Genomic DNA, 15981 nt, shown 5'->3' with positions numbered 1-15981 from the left:
ATTGCTTAATTATTGCATAGGTGTAACAAATATAACAAGTGAATTAAAAAAAACTTTTAAAATGTATGTTCATGTTGCATCTCATGGATAAAGGTATTTTCGTTGCTCTGCAAATATTCCTGTCCAAGCCTGTGACATTGAAGCTTTTCCTCAAAGCCCCAAGTGTATTGCAGTCGGGTAACGCCAGAGACGCTTCTCTAGAAGGCTAAAGTCAAAGTCTGTAGTATCCATAGCAACTAATCATGTATGATAATTAGCTAAGTTGTGAATAATAAATAGTTGATCTAGATATGGCGTCGAGTCACTACATATGGCGACGAGTCGGGATCTAAAAACGCCGAAAAGAAGCAGAAACCAAGAAAAAGGGAAAAGAAATCAACTCAAGAGAAAGAAAATCAACTCAAGATAAACTAGGATCCGACCAGTAAAGAAGAAACAGCAGCGAAAGAAGAAAAATCAGAAGAGTCATTCGAGCACGTGCAGAGAAACATGTCCGACAACGACGAAGACCCGACAGAACCACCAGCAGCAGAAAAAACTGAGATCAAAGTATTTACAACAACAAAAGCACTAAGTATTGAAAAGTTCAAAAACCCAGAGAATAGATTAGAAACGGGTAGAGCTTGGGAAGAATGGTTAGAGGATTTCGAGGAAAAAATATCCTACTTAGAAATTGAAAAGGTCAAAGACAAGGTCAGCGCTTTGAAAATTTACGGCGGACCAGAAATCAAGAAACTTGCTCGAAACCTACCAGAACCGATAGGAGAAGAAATCGAGGACGACTACGAGAAACTCAAGAGGAAATTAAACAACCATTTTCTACCTAGGAAGAACAAACACCATGCGAGATACACATTTAGCAAGGAGAGAATGGAATCCAACGAGACAATTGTCAATTACGCCGCAAGGATAAGAGAGAAAGCAAAGGATTGCGAATTCGGAGTCCAACTCGACGAGCGTATCCTAGAACATCTGATCCAAACAGTGTCGAACGAAGACCTCATTAAAGAATGCATTAGAAAGAGATGGAATCTGGATCGATTCATAGACGAAGCAAGCCAACGCGAAGACATCAGCCAACAAGTGAAAGACATGAAAACCGAACACAAGGTGGCGAGACTAAATCGTGGCAAACCACCAACCAAACCACGACAACAAAATAGAAGATCACAGCAAAGACCAAATAACCAGCAAGCAAGAAGACAACAACAAGCTAAACCCGGAGGATATAACAACACCGAAAAACCGTGTTACTACTGTGGCAACGCAGGAACACACAAACCAGGTAAAGACTGTCCAGCATACGGGAAGCAGTGTTTAAAATGCGGAAAATACAACCACTTCGCGAAATGCTGTAACAAAACACAGAGACAAGAAAAAGAGAACAGTAGAACCGCGAGACCCCAGAGACAAGTGAAAAAGACCGCAGAATCCAGCAGTGAATCCGACGAGGAATTCCTACAGCAAACAGCCAGCCACATTGACCAGAGAGCCAAAAGCGTGAGATCAGGAGGAAAGACGAACACCATGCGATTAAGAATAGCAGACCTAGACGCAGACATGGAGCCCGACAGTGGAGCTAGCGCTAACATAATGGACGAGTACCAATTCAGAGCACTCAAGCACAGATCTCAAGAGATACAGGAACTGTTTCCAAGCGAAGAAAGAGTAAGAACCTTACAGAGCAAGCTAGAGGTCAAAGGAGAATTTCCAGTAACGCTGAGAAACAAGACCAGAGGAGTGAAGACGAAATTCCTAGTGATAAAGGAGAAGATGGACTCACCACCACTCATAAGCAAGAAGACACTACTAGACCTAGGAATGCTCAGAATTGAACCAGACGGAATACTAAAAGAACCCAACGACCTGAGAATCAAGACCGTTAGCACAACCTCAGACGACATCGAGGGACTCCTGACAGAGTTCGACGACGTATTCCAAGGAATCGGATGCTTCAAAGAGAAAGATACGGGAGAGAGCATGCAGGTCAAGCTTGAGATGGACCCAGACGCGACACCCATAGCACAGAAACCGAGAAACGTACCCTATCACCTGCAGAAACCCCTGAAGAAATGGCTAGACGAAGGGATAGAGAAAGAGATATTCGAGAAAGTCACACCCGGCGAAGCGATAACTTGGTGTTCACCCCTTGTTGTGCAGCCCAAACCAAAGTTTTCAGAGACCAAGAAAGATGAGCTAGAGCCACACATGATAAGAGCCAGCATTGACATGAGGATCCCCAACGAATCCATGAAAAGAAGCAGATGCGTACAAGCACCGAAAATCGATGACTTCATATACCATCTCCATGATTGCAAAATATTCTCGAAGCTCGACCTCAAACAGGGATACCATCAGATGACACTGGACCCAGAGACGAGAAAAGTAGCGACATTCAGTACACCATGGGGGAATTATCGACCACGAAGACTGATTTTTGGAGCCAAATCTTCTCAAGACGTTTTCGATGAAGCGATGTTCAAAGTATTTGGAGGCATCCCGCACTGCCTCAACCAACGAGACGATATTCTGCTAGGGGGAAAAGATAAAGAGGAGCACAAAGAAATTCTGCAAACAGTACTACAAAGAGCCAGAGATCATGGAATCACGTTCAACAGAGAGAAGTGCGAATTCGAAAAAGAGGAAATCGAATTCTTCGGTCACGTGTTTACCAAGAACGGACTGAGACCATCCCCTGACAAAGTCAGAGCGATCAAAGAGTGCGGAGCACCCAAGAGCAAAGAAGAAGTAAGAAGTTTCCTCGGGATGGCCGGATACTTAGACAACTTTATTGAAGACTACGCAAGCATCGCATCACCACTCCACCAACTGACGAGAAGAGAAGTCAAGTTCCAGTGGGGAAAGAAAGAACAGAAGGCATTCCAGACAATACAAAACAGCCTATCTGACAAGAAGACAATGGCGTACTTCGACCCAGACAGACAAATTATCCTGAGAACAGAGGCAAGCTTCAACGAGGGTTTATCTGCAGCTCTACTTCAGAAGACAGAAAGAGGTATGCAGCCGGTACACTTCATAAGCCGCACAATGACAGATGTTGAAAGAAAATACAGCCAGACAGAGAAAGACGCACTCGCCATCAAGTGGGCCAAAGATCGACTAAGAGTGTACTTACTGGGAGCGCCAAGGTTCACAATCATCACGGCACATAAACCACTATTACCACTATTCAACAAGACAAAGACCAATATGCCTCCAAGGATTGAGAAGTGGGTTATGCAGATGCAAGATGTAGACTATGAACTGATCTATGAACCCGGAAAGGACGAAGCCGACCCATTAGACTACCTCTCCAGGCATCCATTACTCGAGACAGAAGACGACGGCACCGAGAAGATCATCAAATGGACTGTAGAAGCAGAGCATTCAGTAGTTCTGGAAAGGATAAGAGAAGAGACACTGAAAAACAAGACATTGCAGAAACTATCTCAGAGGATAGCGAAAGGTGACTGGGAGAAATTCCGAAAAGACAGAGACATAGAACCCTACACACACATAAAGCAAGAACTATCAACAGCGGAAGGATTGATCTTTAGAGAGGAAAGAATTGTACTACCAGAGAATCTTCAAAGAAAAGTAGTGAAGATAGGACACAGTCTAGGACACCTTGGGAAGACAAAGACAAAGAGAATGTTAAGAGAGAAGTATTGGTTCCCGTATATGAATCACATGATAGACAACGCTATTGACCAATGTTACGAGTGCCAGGTTGCAACGAAAGACAAACAAACAGAACCAATCAAGGCTTCAAGTATTCCAGACAAGCCCTGGGACACTGTATCACTGGATCATGGCGGACCCTATCCTGACGGACACTACAACCTAGTCATTATTGACAAAAGAACAATATACCCTGTCGTAGAAAGAGTATCATCAACTTCTTTCACAACCAACAAAGAGAGGTTGAAACATGTATTTGCGACATACGGGACACCAAGGAGGATAGAAAGCGACAATGGACCACCATTCAACTCAAGAGACTTTGAAGACTTCGCAAGAAAAGAGGGATTTCAACATCACAAGGTAACACCATTACACCCTAGAGCGAATGGAGAAGCTGAAAGGTTTATGCAGATGCTGAATAAAACAGAACAAATAGCGCACCTACAAGGCAAAGATAAACTAGAAAGTCAGAACGCAATTCATGACATGCTCACCGCATACAGGTCAACTCCACATCCAGCAACAGCCGTATCACCCTACGAGGCGATGAGGGGAGTAGCTGTAAGAACGAAGCTCGATTACATAGCACCCAACAAACAGACATCAGAAGAAGACGAACAGATAAACAAGAACGACGCAAGATACAAGGAGAAGATGAAAGTGCAGAGAGAAAACAATCGAACAAAGGAAAAGAGACTGCTACTCGGAGACTACGTGTTAGTCAAACAAGAGAAGAAAAACAAATGGAGCACACCATATGAACCCATATTCTATACAATCTGCAATATTCAAGGATCCAAGATAACAGCAAGAAGAACAACAGATGGACGCACAGTTTGTCGGGACGCAAGTTACTTCAAACTAGTCAACACTGTCATCAACACAGCAGATGAAACAGAAACGGTTGGACCAAGCCAGGAAGAACCGAAGGAGACAACAGACACCAAGCAGGAAGACCCTAGAGAGAGAATTCTGAGGGAAACCAAAAGTCATGAGGATCGGAAGAAACCACCGAACAACGAAGAGAAACAAGCGGAGCTGAAGGAGAAATCATCAAAGATGACTCAAGTTAAACAGGAGAAAACCGAAGAGCGAGTGGAAAGAGAAAAACCACAAGATGAAGGAGAGAAAGTAAGCCGACCAAGAAGGGAAAGACGAAGACCCAAGAAGTTTGAAGACTACTATATGTACCCTTAGGGATAGAGGACATGGAACATTGTTATAGTTGAGTTTTATTGTACTTGAACATGAAAAAAATATAATTCAGTAATCATACGAAAGACACATGGACATTTGGAAGAAAGGGAGAGATGTAGTATCCATAGCAACTAATCATGTATGATAATTAGCTAAGTTGTGAATAATAAATAGTTGATCTAGATATGGCGTCGAGTCACTACAAAGTCCACTCCATATAATAACGTTGTTGAGGTAGTAATATAAGTTTACGCACTACCTAACAGCGGATCTCCCATTTATTATTCAATACAATATTACCTTTAGTGGAATTTACCTTGAATATCTTTCATTCAATTCCGAAATTTGTCTGGAGATTTCCGATTTTTTTCAGGACAAAACAACACTATTTCTCGAAAATTGATTTAAAAAATTACTGAGCAAAATATAAGCGTACTTCCACTTCTTTTACATAACGATTTTGGGTATCCGTATTAAGAGTTTTATATACCTCTCGATTATGAAAAAAGTCCCTTCAATGGATGTGAAAAAAGTCGCTTCCTCGTGGTTTCATGAAGTTCACATCCAGTAAAAAGACCTTTAAGGCTCCGAATCAACTCTTCAAACATATTCGTCCATTAAGTTTTTTTTTTTGTTGCTATTTTATTGACATTTTTGTTTTAACCAAAACTTTCAAATTATGAAATTATTATTATTATTATTATTATTATTATTGGAAAATGTTTTCTTTTTTTGTGCATTTGCAAGTAGCTTTGCTTTGAAATCAACCGGGAACAGGAATTCTGTGGTGTGTATTAAAAATGGCGTACGGAAGGACGGACTGACGGACTGAGAATCAAAGTTTAGTAAAAGCTCTCCTGAGTTAACTGCTCCCAGATGATGGTAATGATGGTGTTGTTAGGTGGTGATGATATCATCGCGTACAATTCCGGGTCACTTCAGGTGTTTTTCTCTCATTTGCATACTATATCACGGAACGCCTGTCACATTTCATGCTAATTAACCTCGAGCAATTACAAAGAATAAGGAAGAATTCGTGTTTTCCACTGTCTATCGCAATAACGGGAAAGCGTCAAGAAAAAAATGTAGCTCCGGAAAATAACAATACAATACGATGCAATAGAATAAACTTTATTTAAGGAGGGTGACACAATTAACTCAGAGAGTTATCTAACACGTGGCCCTCACACTACTGAAACAATTAAAAAATATAAGAAATTAAAAGTACAAAAATTACATCATATTACTAGAAATTTGAATAAATTACAATTGTAATCAAATGGATAAGAAAAATTGACAAAATTTTAAAATAAAAGTGCTGCAGGAATAATAACGAAGTTTAAAGCAACACTCCAAACAGAATAATTCTTCTAAGTGCGAGACACTTGAAGACAACTGAAGACAAATAAAGGATTTTGGACTTGAAATTGGACAGGTTAGATGAAAGCGAGTAAGAGGGATTAGGATGACAGAGTAGATGTTTCAAATCAGAATCAAGACAGTTGAATAGGGAAGCTGAACTATAAGCAAATATACGTTTTCCAGAGTTGGAACGAGGATGCAAAACATGAAGATTAGTTTTAGAAGCTCTAGTAGTTACACCAGAAGAGCGAAGAGTAGCCAAGAAATTGAAGCTGCTTTTAAGACAAGTGGGTGGATTGGGGTTGTTCACGATATTAAACATAACAACAAGCTTCCTAAGGTTAATAAGAAGTGAGATAGGCAGCCACTTTAGTTTGGCAAAAAGACTTACAAATGAATTTGAAAAATCAGCATCGAGAATAAGACGGGCTGCTCGTTTTTGAAGGCGCAGCAGGCGCAAAAGATGAGAAAAAGAACAATTTCCCCACGCACTGGAGCAGTAGAGGAAGGTAGAATGAATGCAAGAATTATAATAACGAAGTGAACATTCTTGAGTAAGAAAAGGTTGAATTCTCATCAATATATATAAACGAGCAACGGAAAATAAGAGTAATACCGACGATAGTTAGTGTGCTTTAATCTCACCTCTTAGCTCTTGGTCAATCCAGCGATTTTCCGTTGAGTGAATACTGTGTCAAAATGGCGTCCTTTCGTATGGAATGTACGACATTAAGAAACGCCATAGTGTGTCTTCGTAAATGCCCTTATGAAAAATGTAGCACCGGAAATGTAGCGCGGGAAATCTTGAAAGTTGTTGTTGGCACGGATAATCATGGTATATTTAATGGCGGACGAAAAATGGTGAAAAGGTTTATACAAGCTCAAGGACTAAGGCGATTATGAACTTGTAAAACTATAACGCAACTATAAGGCTGTCATGACCTAGTGCAATTGAACGCGATGTGATGATGGTCATGATGACGATTGTGGAGCTAACGTTGGCGGTGATAACAAATGTTACATGACGATGATGAAAACGGCTGCCAAATAGTCGTCTTCACATGCATTCAGTTCGAACGCGTTGAGTTGCGCTACTGCTGTAATTGCAGTGGTGATCGATTACTGTTGACCAGTTTTTTTCTCTAATAATAACTGTAATGATGACGATAATGAATACAAAAAGTCTTTATTCCTGAACAAGAGTTAGGGTTAGGGTAGGTTTAGGTAGGGTGAAGACTTTTTTTAGGGTTAGGGTAAGGGTTAAAATTTAAATGAGCTATCTCACTGAAGCTCCCAGATAGATACCTGAAACAATCTCCGTGCTAAACCAAGCCTTACGGTATACTATTCGTGACACGCAATCTAGTATGGGTCAACATACTAAGGAAATTCATCAGCTGTTATACAAAAGAGCTTGATGCCAAACACTTACTACTTGTACTTGCTAACGTTCTCTGAGAAGGCAGTACTCTGCAGAGGCCTAATTAATTTTGCATTCCTGGCCCCAGAAAGCTTTATCAATGGAAATTCCAACAATCCAACAATCCAACAAACCAACAAACCCACAAACCCACAAACCCACAAACCCACAAACCCACAAACCCATGAATACATTAATGAACAGCTGCTCCAATGGTACAAAGCTATTCTACTATAAGAAGTGAAGTTTCTAATAAAATCTGTTAGTAGAAGTACATCAATAACCTAGATAAGATAAAAAAGTAATCAGGCATTTAAATAGAAGAACAGCTCCAGCAAAAAACTTAACTTGGAGAATCCGGGTATCGATCCCGGTACCTCTCGCATGCTAAGCAAGCACTCTACCATTTGAGCTAATCCCCCTCGTTCTTATAAATTATACTAAAGTTAGTTACAATATTTTCACATTACTCTATTTCAGCGGTTGAATATTGTATAAATGTTTTACCGATATCACTCGACGGATGATGGTCAAATATATAGATGCAACCATTTGCATTTAAAATTGTGACCCAGTGGAAAAAACTTGGGCTTCCAAGACATACAAGATACTGAGTCAAGCACGATTGAGTAAGGTCAGTACACTTGGATGAGTGACCTGAAATTCTAAGTTATCCAACTCTGCTTTTTTTTCAAGATTATGGAATAGATATTAAACTTATAAAAGGTTTTGGCACTTATAATCAACCAAATGCTTTGGAAAGTCTGCGAAGCTTACGACGAAGTGTACCGGCGATTTTCGCTACAACCAAGAGCTTTCCTTCCATCCACATCTCCAAATGTAAAGCCTGGTTCACATGATCGCAGACGATCGCAGAGGATCGCTGGATCGCTCAGAAATTCTCGAAATATCAGTCGATTCATCTGGGATCATTAAATTCGAAGATAAATTATATTCGAGAAGCATTTTAAGCACAAAAACAGTCTATAATTGTTGCCGTCAGTAGTCGGCGAAGATATCATAACTCGAGTTTCTTAAAAGATGTAAAATCACAGGGACGGCGGAACCGGGGGGACTTTTTGTGAAATTTCAATACATTTTCACTAAACTTAGCCCCCCACCTTGCCATACAATAGAGAATTTTAGATTGACTTTTTTTCTCCCTACAAACGGCAAACGTAACCACGCTTTCATCGTTTTCCTGTACTTTACTTTACCTTTTACAAACCTTTTCACCAAAGACAAATATTCTTTTGTTTTTTTACTACTTGGACTTTTTTGCGATTCTTTTTAAGCTATTTGAAATAATTTTTAAATGGTCAGTTGACGTTTCACGTTTGCCGTTAACGTAAATCTAAAACTCTCTAATGTCACTATTGAGCCCCCCCAATCAAAAAAGTGCTCCGCTGTCCCTGAATCAGGCCCCAAAAGCTAGAAAATATGAGTTTTTATTACCATAAAAAGGATCTGTAGGTATATCTGCATTCGTTTCAAGAGAATCTTCACAATTAAAACGAAATTTTGAGGTTAAATGGGGGTTTGAATGAGTCATAAACATCCCTGAGAATCCCACCATTGCACATGCGTCTTCGGTCCACGGCAACCAGAATAAAGACAAAAAACTCTTTTTTGCGGCCAAACTTTATGATAAAAACTATCGCCAATGATTAAAAAAAACACTTCTTTCAGCTTTATACGGAGGATCGGGTCAAACGAAACAGAACAAAGGTTAAAAACTTCACGACCTTTACCAGGTTGCAAGTAACATCATGTGACCCAAAATAGCCCATTGATACTGGCTGGTTTACTCATGAATTATTAATGATATGAGGACTATATTTACAAATATCATTAAAACACAAATACCGTTAAAAGGCCGGTATCCGAAGGCCGCGGGATTTTAAAACATTCAGTGGCGTTGTTAAAAACCTGATAGCGCTTTTTCATTCGTTTTCCATATAATATCATATGTACGAATATTTGTTGGGGACGTATAGGAATGAGTTGAAGCCAAATCCAAACCGACTGAGTGATTGATGTATTTGCGTCATCGTGCACGTTATCCAAAACTAACCTTGCACGATGTCCAAGCTGATCGTTTACCGCATTACGAATGAAACTCATCTGATCGTAATAGATGCGAGATCGTACAAGATTTCCCGAGATAGAAACATTGATTCAATGTGTTGTCCCAAAAACTCAGGACTTTAAAACTTTAGCAAGAATTTATTTTGTTTAAATGATTTACCTTCTCATGAAAATAAAACAAAAGTGTCTTATAATCGTTGTAGTGCGTTTGGAAAAAGACATTTTGGAGTTGTTTGTCGGAAATATTTTATTTTCACTCCGAAAAATGTTACAAAGTCAATCTGAACCATGAATCGATCCCCTCCCGTCCCCCGTGGTGTTGGTTTGCGTCGACGTGTAAACGAGGCAGTCACGTGGTATAGTATCAGAGGAGCAGTCGACGAGAAAAGTTGTTGTGCGAATATTTTCTGACTAAAAATCCTTCTTTTAATCCTCAAACATGGATCTTTACGGGCTCATACTGCACCCTAAAGGTAAATAACCTATTATATTAGCCATTTATTGTTTAATTTATTTATGTAGAGCGATATTTTGGAGTTGAATTGACCGTAAAGAGTTCGGTTGCTTGTCGCCATGTTTTGGCGGGATTCATTCTCGACAATTTTGCTTCAAGTTGAACGATTTATTGCTTGAAAAAACTTAAATATAAAAAAAAAGTGCTTTAATGCTTCTTTGGGAGTTAAGCAATGTTTTATGGTAAATTATCTATGTTTTGTAAGATTTTGTTGGATTTTACGGGCTCATCAAACAAACTATTGAAGTTTTCTTTCGGCGATTGATTTTTGTTTGCGCATGAAGAACAGAACTTGCAATCTTAAAATATACCCCCAATCGACAGTTGTTTACTTGCCTATATGGCTTACAAACGTAAATTAGTATATATAATCGTGTGTTGATACTTTTAAACCAGTTATACGCGTGCTTTATGCAAAACTGAGCACTGTGGGACACCTTCCAATCTCACGATCGCAGAATTACTTGCCAGAATTATATCAAAATTTTAAAGCACCATGTAGCAATTAAATAATTATGACTCCCCATTTCTGAAATAATCATATAATTGCATTACAATTAAAATTGTTCTTTATTTTTATAATAAAAAAATAATATAATCATTTTTTATACAAAACACAACTGAGTAACTGAGTAACATGACTGTAAGTTGTAGCAAAGTCTTATTTTGCATTATTAACATCACAATAAATAATCATGAATGAACAATAAACATCATTACATGTTCAGTAATACCATGATAAATCAGAAGACCCACTTCAATGCTAGTTGATGAGGGCTTTATCCTCTTATAGTTTTGTGTTCTTGACAGCTGTCTGCATTTCGGCTTGAAGTAACGTCGTCTCCTTATTACTTTGATGGTTAGTTGTAGCCTTGTGTACCATTGACAATGTCTTAAATGGTTCACAACCAGTAGTAAACAAGTTTATCTTTCCATTCTTTATAAACTCTGTGCAAAACATTTTTTTATCGTCATACTTCAGCCATGGCCAAATTTTTAACCATCTTGCAATTTTTAACTCTTGGATTTCGAATCATCAGTGTTCGGTGTATGACTTTTGTCTTGTGTATTAGGCTCATTCACAGCTGAATTAATATCTTCAACAGACCCTGATGAACTTTTGTCTCCAAACAATTGAAAAATTGTCCTCTGATCAGCAGTCTTTATTCTTTTTTTTGGTGGCATTGTTTATATGAAACTTGACATACACTTGAGATGAAGTGCTGTGTGGCCATGCTTGGAGTCAAGTTTAAATTCATTAGAGCTGTCGCCAAACACTATTAGCTGAATTACAACCAATCGCAGGCTTTGTTTTATCTAATCGGACCTACTCCCTTTCGTACAAGATGGTGACTTTTTAAAAATTTTTCGTACTTTTTTCTATAGATAAGATAACTACACACGCCAAGGTATATAGCATTTTTACTTAGGTAAACATACAATTGCATAGCCGATGGGCTGAATGGCACAGTAAAACTCAATTGTGCCATTTTGTGTGAAAATGTGACTATGGCGCATGGCATGGGCATTTCCCGATCCCTGCGTACCCTTTTTTGGATACATGGTGCTATGAAAAGTTATATTGTCTTTCGTCATTCTGTTTGTTGGGGTTCGAGAAAGGGCAACCCCTATACTTTATCATTTTAACTTGGTTTTTGCTTCGTTAAATGTCTTTTATTCACAAGAATTTCAACTCAACCACGCTTGTGTTCAATCTGTCGCGGGTAATCAGTGATTGGTAAAAACTAAAATACAAATATGTATTATAAATCAAGTCTTATGCCTTAAGTACTAGCAAATTCCAAGCATTACTAGAATTACAAGGTTGAATACTTACGATCTTGCTGGATTTAGTGAATTCACATGGAATTTCCTTCCAATAAAGGACAAATAACACATCCAGGAGCCCTAACTAAACATCAAGCGAACGTAACTAGAACATGGGCACTCATCGACACATGATGTGCCCAAACACTGTAAATAAAGAAAATAAACTTTGAATCATGTTGATTTCCAAAAGCTGATTTTAAAGCTTTATTAAATGGATGTAATAGCTCCATGTACTTTAGTGGCTCATGTAATACTACTCTTCCTTCAGTTACTCTGTCATCTTGATGCTACTTTAGAATATGCCCTGCAAATCTTTGCACATCAGGGTTATTCACACGAGCATCACTGACATATTTTCTGTAATTTTGGCTTATACCAAGTTTCTCCACCATCTGCCTAGGAATTCCTCTTGTTTCAGAAAACAGATTGTTTAGTTGCGATATAAATGACTCGAATACAAAAGTTGAGGTGTAAAACAAGGAGGCATTGTCCAAAACTTGTGAGGGAAAGTGAAGAAGAGCATGAGTGTTGCAGGTACATTGTTTTCTGCCATAAAGAATGGGCATCAGTCTTGCAAAGCTCTCTAGCAAAACTTGTGGAATTCAACACATTCAACTGATACAGGAACCGTATGAAGATAACGCATTCCAGTTACAAGCATTGAAAATTGAAAGAAATGGTCAACTGGAAATGCATCTAAAAGAACAGCATGTCTGAGGCAAGGGAATCCAGCAAAAAGAACAAACAAATGAAGTTCCGATGCTTTCCATTGTTTAAGGTCAATAATACTGCGTGGTTTTCTAGTAAAGTCATGAGGTACTTTGATAGATAGGAACAGTTCATCTAAAGGTTCTACAATCTCCATCAGGCTGTAATCTTCATCAACATTGGAAGCATACAGCCATCTATTGAACAACTGCCTCTTGAGGATTCATTCGCAAACACAGTGCATCCAATCAATTGGAAGGTTATCGGGTATCATAACCAGATTTCCAAAAACATTGTCTCCCTTGATTCCTAATTTGGCATTTTTACGAGTCTCCTTGGCCGTCCTTAGGGACACATTCCTAGAGATAGTATATTCGTAGAGCCGCGACTTGTACTCATTATCATAGGTACCTGGATGTTCACAGGTAGTGCACCCAAATAAGCCATTGCATTGCTTCACATTAAAAAGCATTGCTTTTGCAGGAAGATCTGGAACAACAGATTGAATTCGGCAGATGGATGGTATTTTCTGACCATTGTCATCTTCAAATTCACAGCCCTAGTTCAAAACTGTCAGTTTATCTACAAAGCTTTTCAGATACAATTCTACGATGGCCTTTTCCTTACTATAAAAAAGACCAGTAAGCGTAATATTTGTAAACTTTTATCTTTCACGGGAGGTAGCTCAACCAGAAAGCACATTAAAGGCCAAATATTATACTCTCTTGACTTAATCATTGGTGCCGCATCACTGCTTACTACTAGGGAGAAAACATTTCTATTTATTGCACGGGGATCCTGATTTTTAAATTTTTTCTATATTCTGCCATCTACGATGTCTCTTATGTTGGTTGTTGGTATTAGCATTTCATTTCTATAATTTAAAATATCTTTTCAGTGTTCTGGAAAAAAAATTTAATATGTGGACGGGTAAAGCATTGCTATCTGGCTGAATGCACATTTTACTGTGCAAACCTTTCATGAAAATATTTTTCATTACAAAAATTCATACCTCTATCTCAAAAATAAATCTTTATGAAGTGAAAAATTAGATTGTAATTCCTTTTTCCGAAAATCGAAATTTTCACGATAATAGCGCGAAATGTGCTGTCGCAACAGTAGTCAGTTTTGGCGTTTTCACAACATTCCATAGACATATCCATTTGTCTTGCGATAGTGTCATGGAAACGCTTTTGATGGACGTCCAGCAAAACCTTATTTGGCCACAAAAGTGTTTCTCACATGGTCCACTTGTTATACAATGTGTTGCGGCAGAATAAATCCATAGAGTGCGGATACGGTGCATTAATTTTGAACTTAAATATAAGCCTTAATTCTTCATAAAATAGTGTTTACGAATTGCCGATTGAAAAGACTGAAAAGACGGTTTTCTCTTAATGTTGGTAGGAAGAGTGTTCCATAATTTACTGCTTGTAATGTATTGGTATCTGAGGAACTGAAAAACGCACGCCAAAATAAAAAATAAATTTCGACTACTTGTGGATCAGTGGAAATAGAAACAAACAAACAAAAATAAAAATAAAACCATTAAAAATCAAACAATATATCAATCAAAGGACCATAAACAGATATAAAATATGAGTTTTTAAAAGTGCAAAAAGTCTGAGTTTTTTTGCAAGCAAGGAAGAAGTTAAAAATTTATAACAAGCCTGTGGCCTCAATTACTGCATTCGTACGCATGCACTATAACTATTAAATTATGACATACTTCCAGGTCCTCTGTCCAAATGAGTTGGAGATTCCAACAACCGGCGAGCCTTTTTTTACTATGAATAAACTTATTTTCTCGTCTTGCATTTGCGTTAGTCATCACTGAGAAATCATCTTTATCAACATTCTTGTTTTCTGGTGATCGAACAATATAAATCAATGAGTCCCAATCATAAACAAAACGTTCACAACTAGTGTAGTGTTGAATGTGGTTTTGTAGTTGTTGAACAGAATGTCATGTTGCATAATCATTTAGGAAAATAATCTTATCTTGTCTTTCTATCATGGGTGGGAGGATCGTTGTCATTGTTCTCATCTAAATCAGTGCTGCGTAACAGTCCAATGACTCTTTCAGTGTGGATCAGAACAGTGGCAATGCCTCTTGTTCATTCCACATCTATTGAATCAAGTTGATCCTTGCCTTTAGTAAAAGCTGGTATTTCCAACTTTGCCCTCTTGCAGAGCTTTCAATATTTTGTGGAGTAAGCGGTTATTCCCAAACATTAGGGGGCAATAAATGGAATTTTAGACCCCTTTTTTATTAATTATGTGTACTATTAAGTCAAAAATAGCCGGCAGTTTAGGCAGAAGTATCCGGCGATAAATCGCCGGTTGCCGCCTTCTATTGAAAGCTCTGCTCTCGAAGGCAACACTCGTGTATAGTGAAGCCACGGTCTGCCATCACCATGTCCGCAGGAACCAAATTGTTCAATATCCCACAGTTTTCAGTCAGGAACTTGTCTGAAGTATGGCCAACCCATGCCTCAGACACATAAGATATGCTATATTGTGTTGTTATGCCAATCAAAACGTTGATGGTGTTGTGATGTTTATATGAGATGAATGTTTGTGGTCTCGCCAGGTTTTAGGTAAAAAAATTCAAGACAGTCAATTATTACTGTAGTTTTTGTTCCAAAGGTGAACTGGGAGCATTGTGGCATTGTTCTGATTAAACTTTCTCGATCTAGCCAGCGGATAAACAGTGACAGCCTAACGTTCATTGTTGTTATCCAAGAATGAAATGTCCTTGAGACCGTTGCAAGTGAGATACTGTAATGATAAGCCAAATCTTGAAAAGGTATGTCCAATCTCAAATTTACCAGGACCATGACAAGTTCTTGGAAGAGACTCAAATAAACAAAGGGTGACACGAGTTCATACACAAAGTTTAGGATTTCATAAGAGGGGAGGCCAGTGTAAAATCGTACTTTATTGTCATTTCTGAAATAGTTTTCGTCGAAGGTAGTAACTTTGAAGTTGAAAAGGAATAAATATTCAGACTCTTCATGAAGTCACACACCAAATCAGTCTGAGTACTCATCACGGTGAAGCTTTTACTCTCGGTCTGCATACTTTTCTCATTTGCAGTGTCTAGATCTGGAGTAGAGCTGGAGTAGAGCTGGAGTAGAGCTCATAGATACAAATGAAATGTTGGAGACTTGATTCC

Source organism: Actinia tenebrosa, unplaced genomic scaffold, assembly GCF_029948245.1.
Source record: "Actinia tenebrosa isolate PJP-AT-01 unplaced genomic scaffold, QUT_ActTen_1.0 PGA_scaffold3__52_contigs__length_22856419, whole genome shotgun sequence".
Lineage (NCBI taxonomy): Eukaryota > Metazoa > Cnidaria > Anthozoa > Actiniaria > Actiniidae > Actinia > Actinia tenebrosa.
This window is presented reverse-complemented; position numbering follows the sequence as displayed.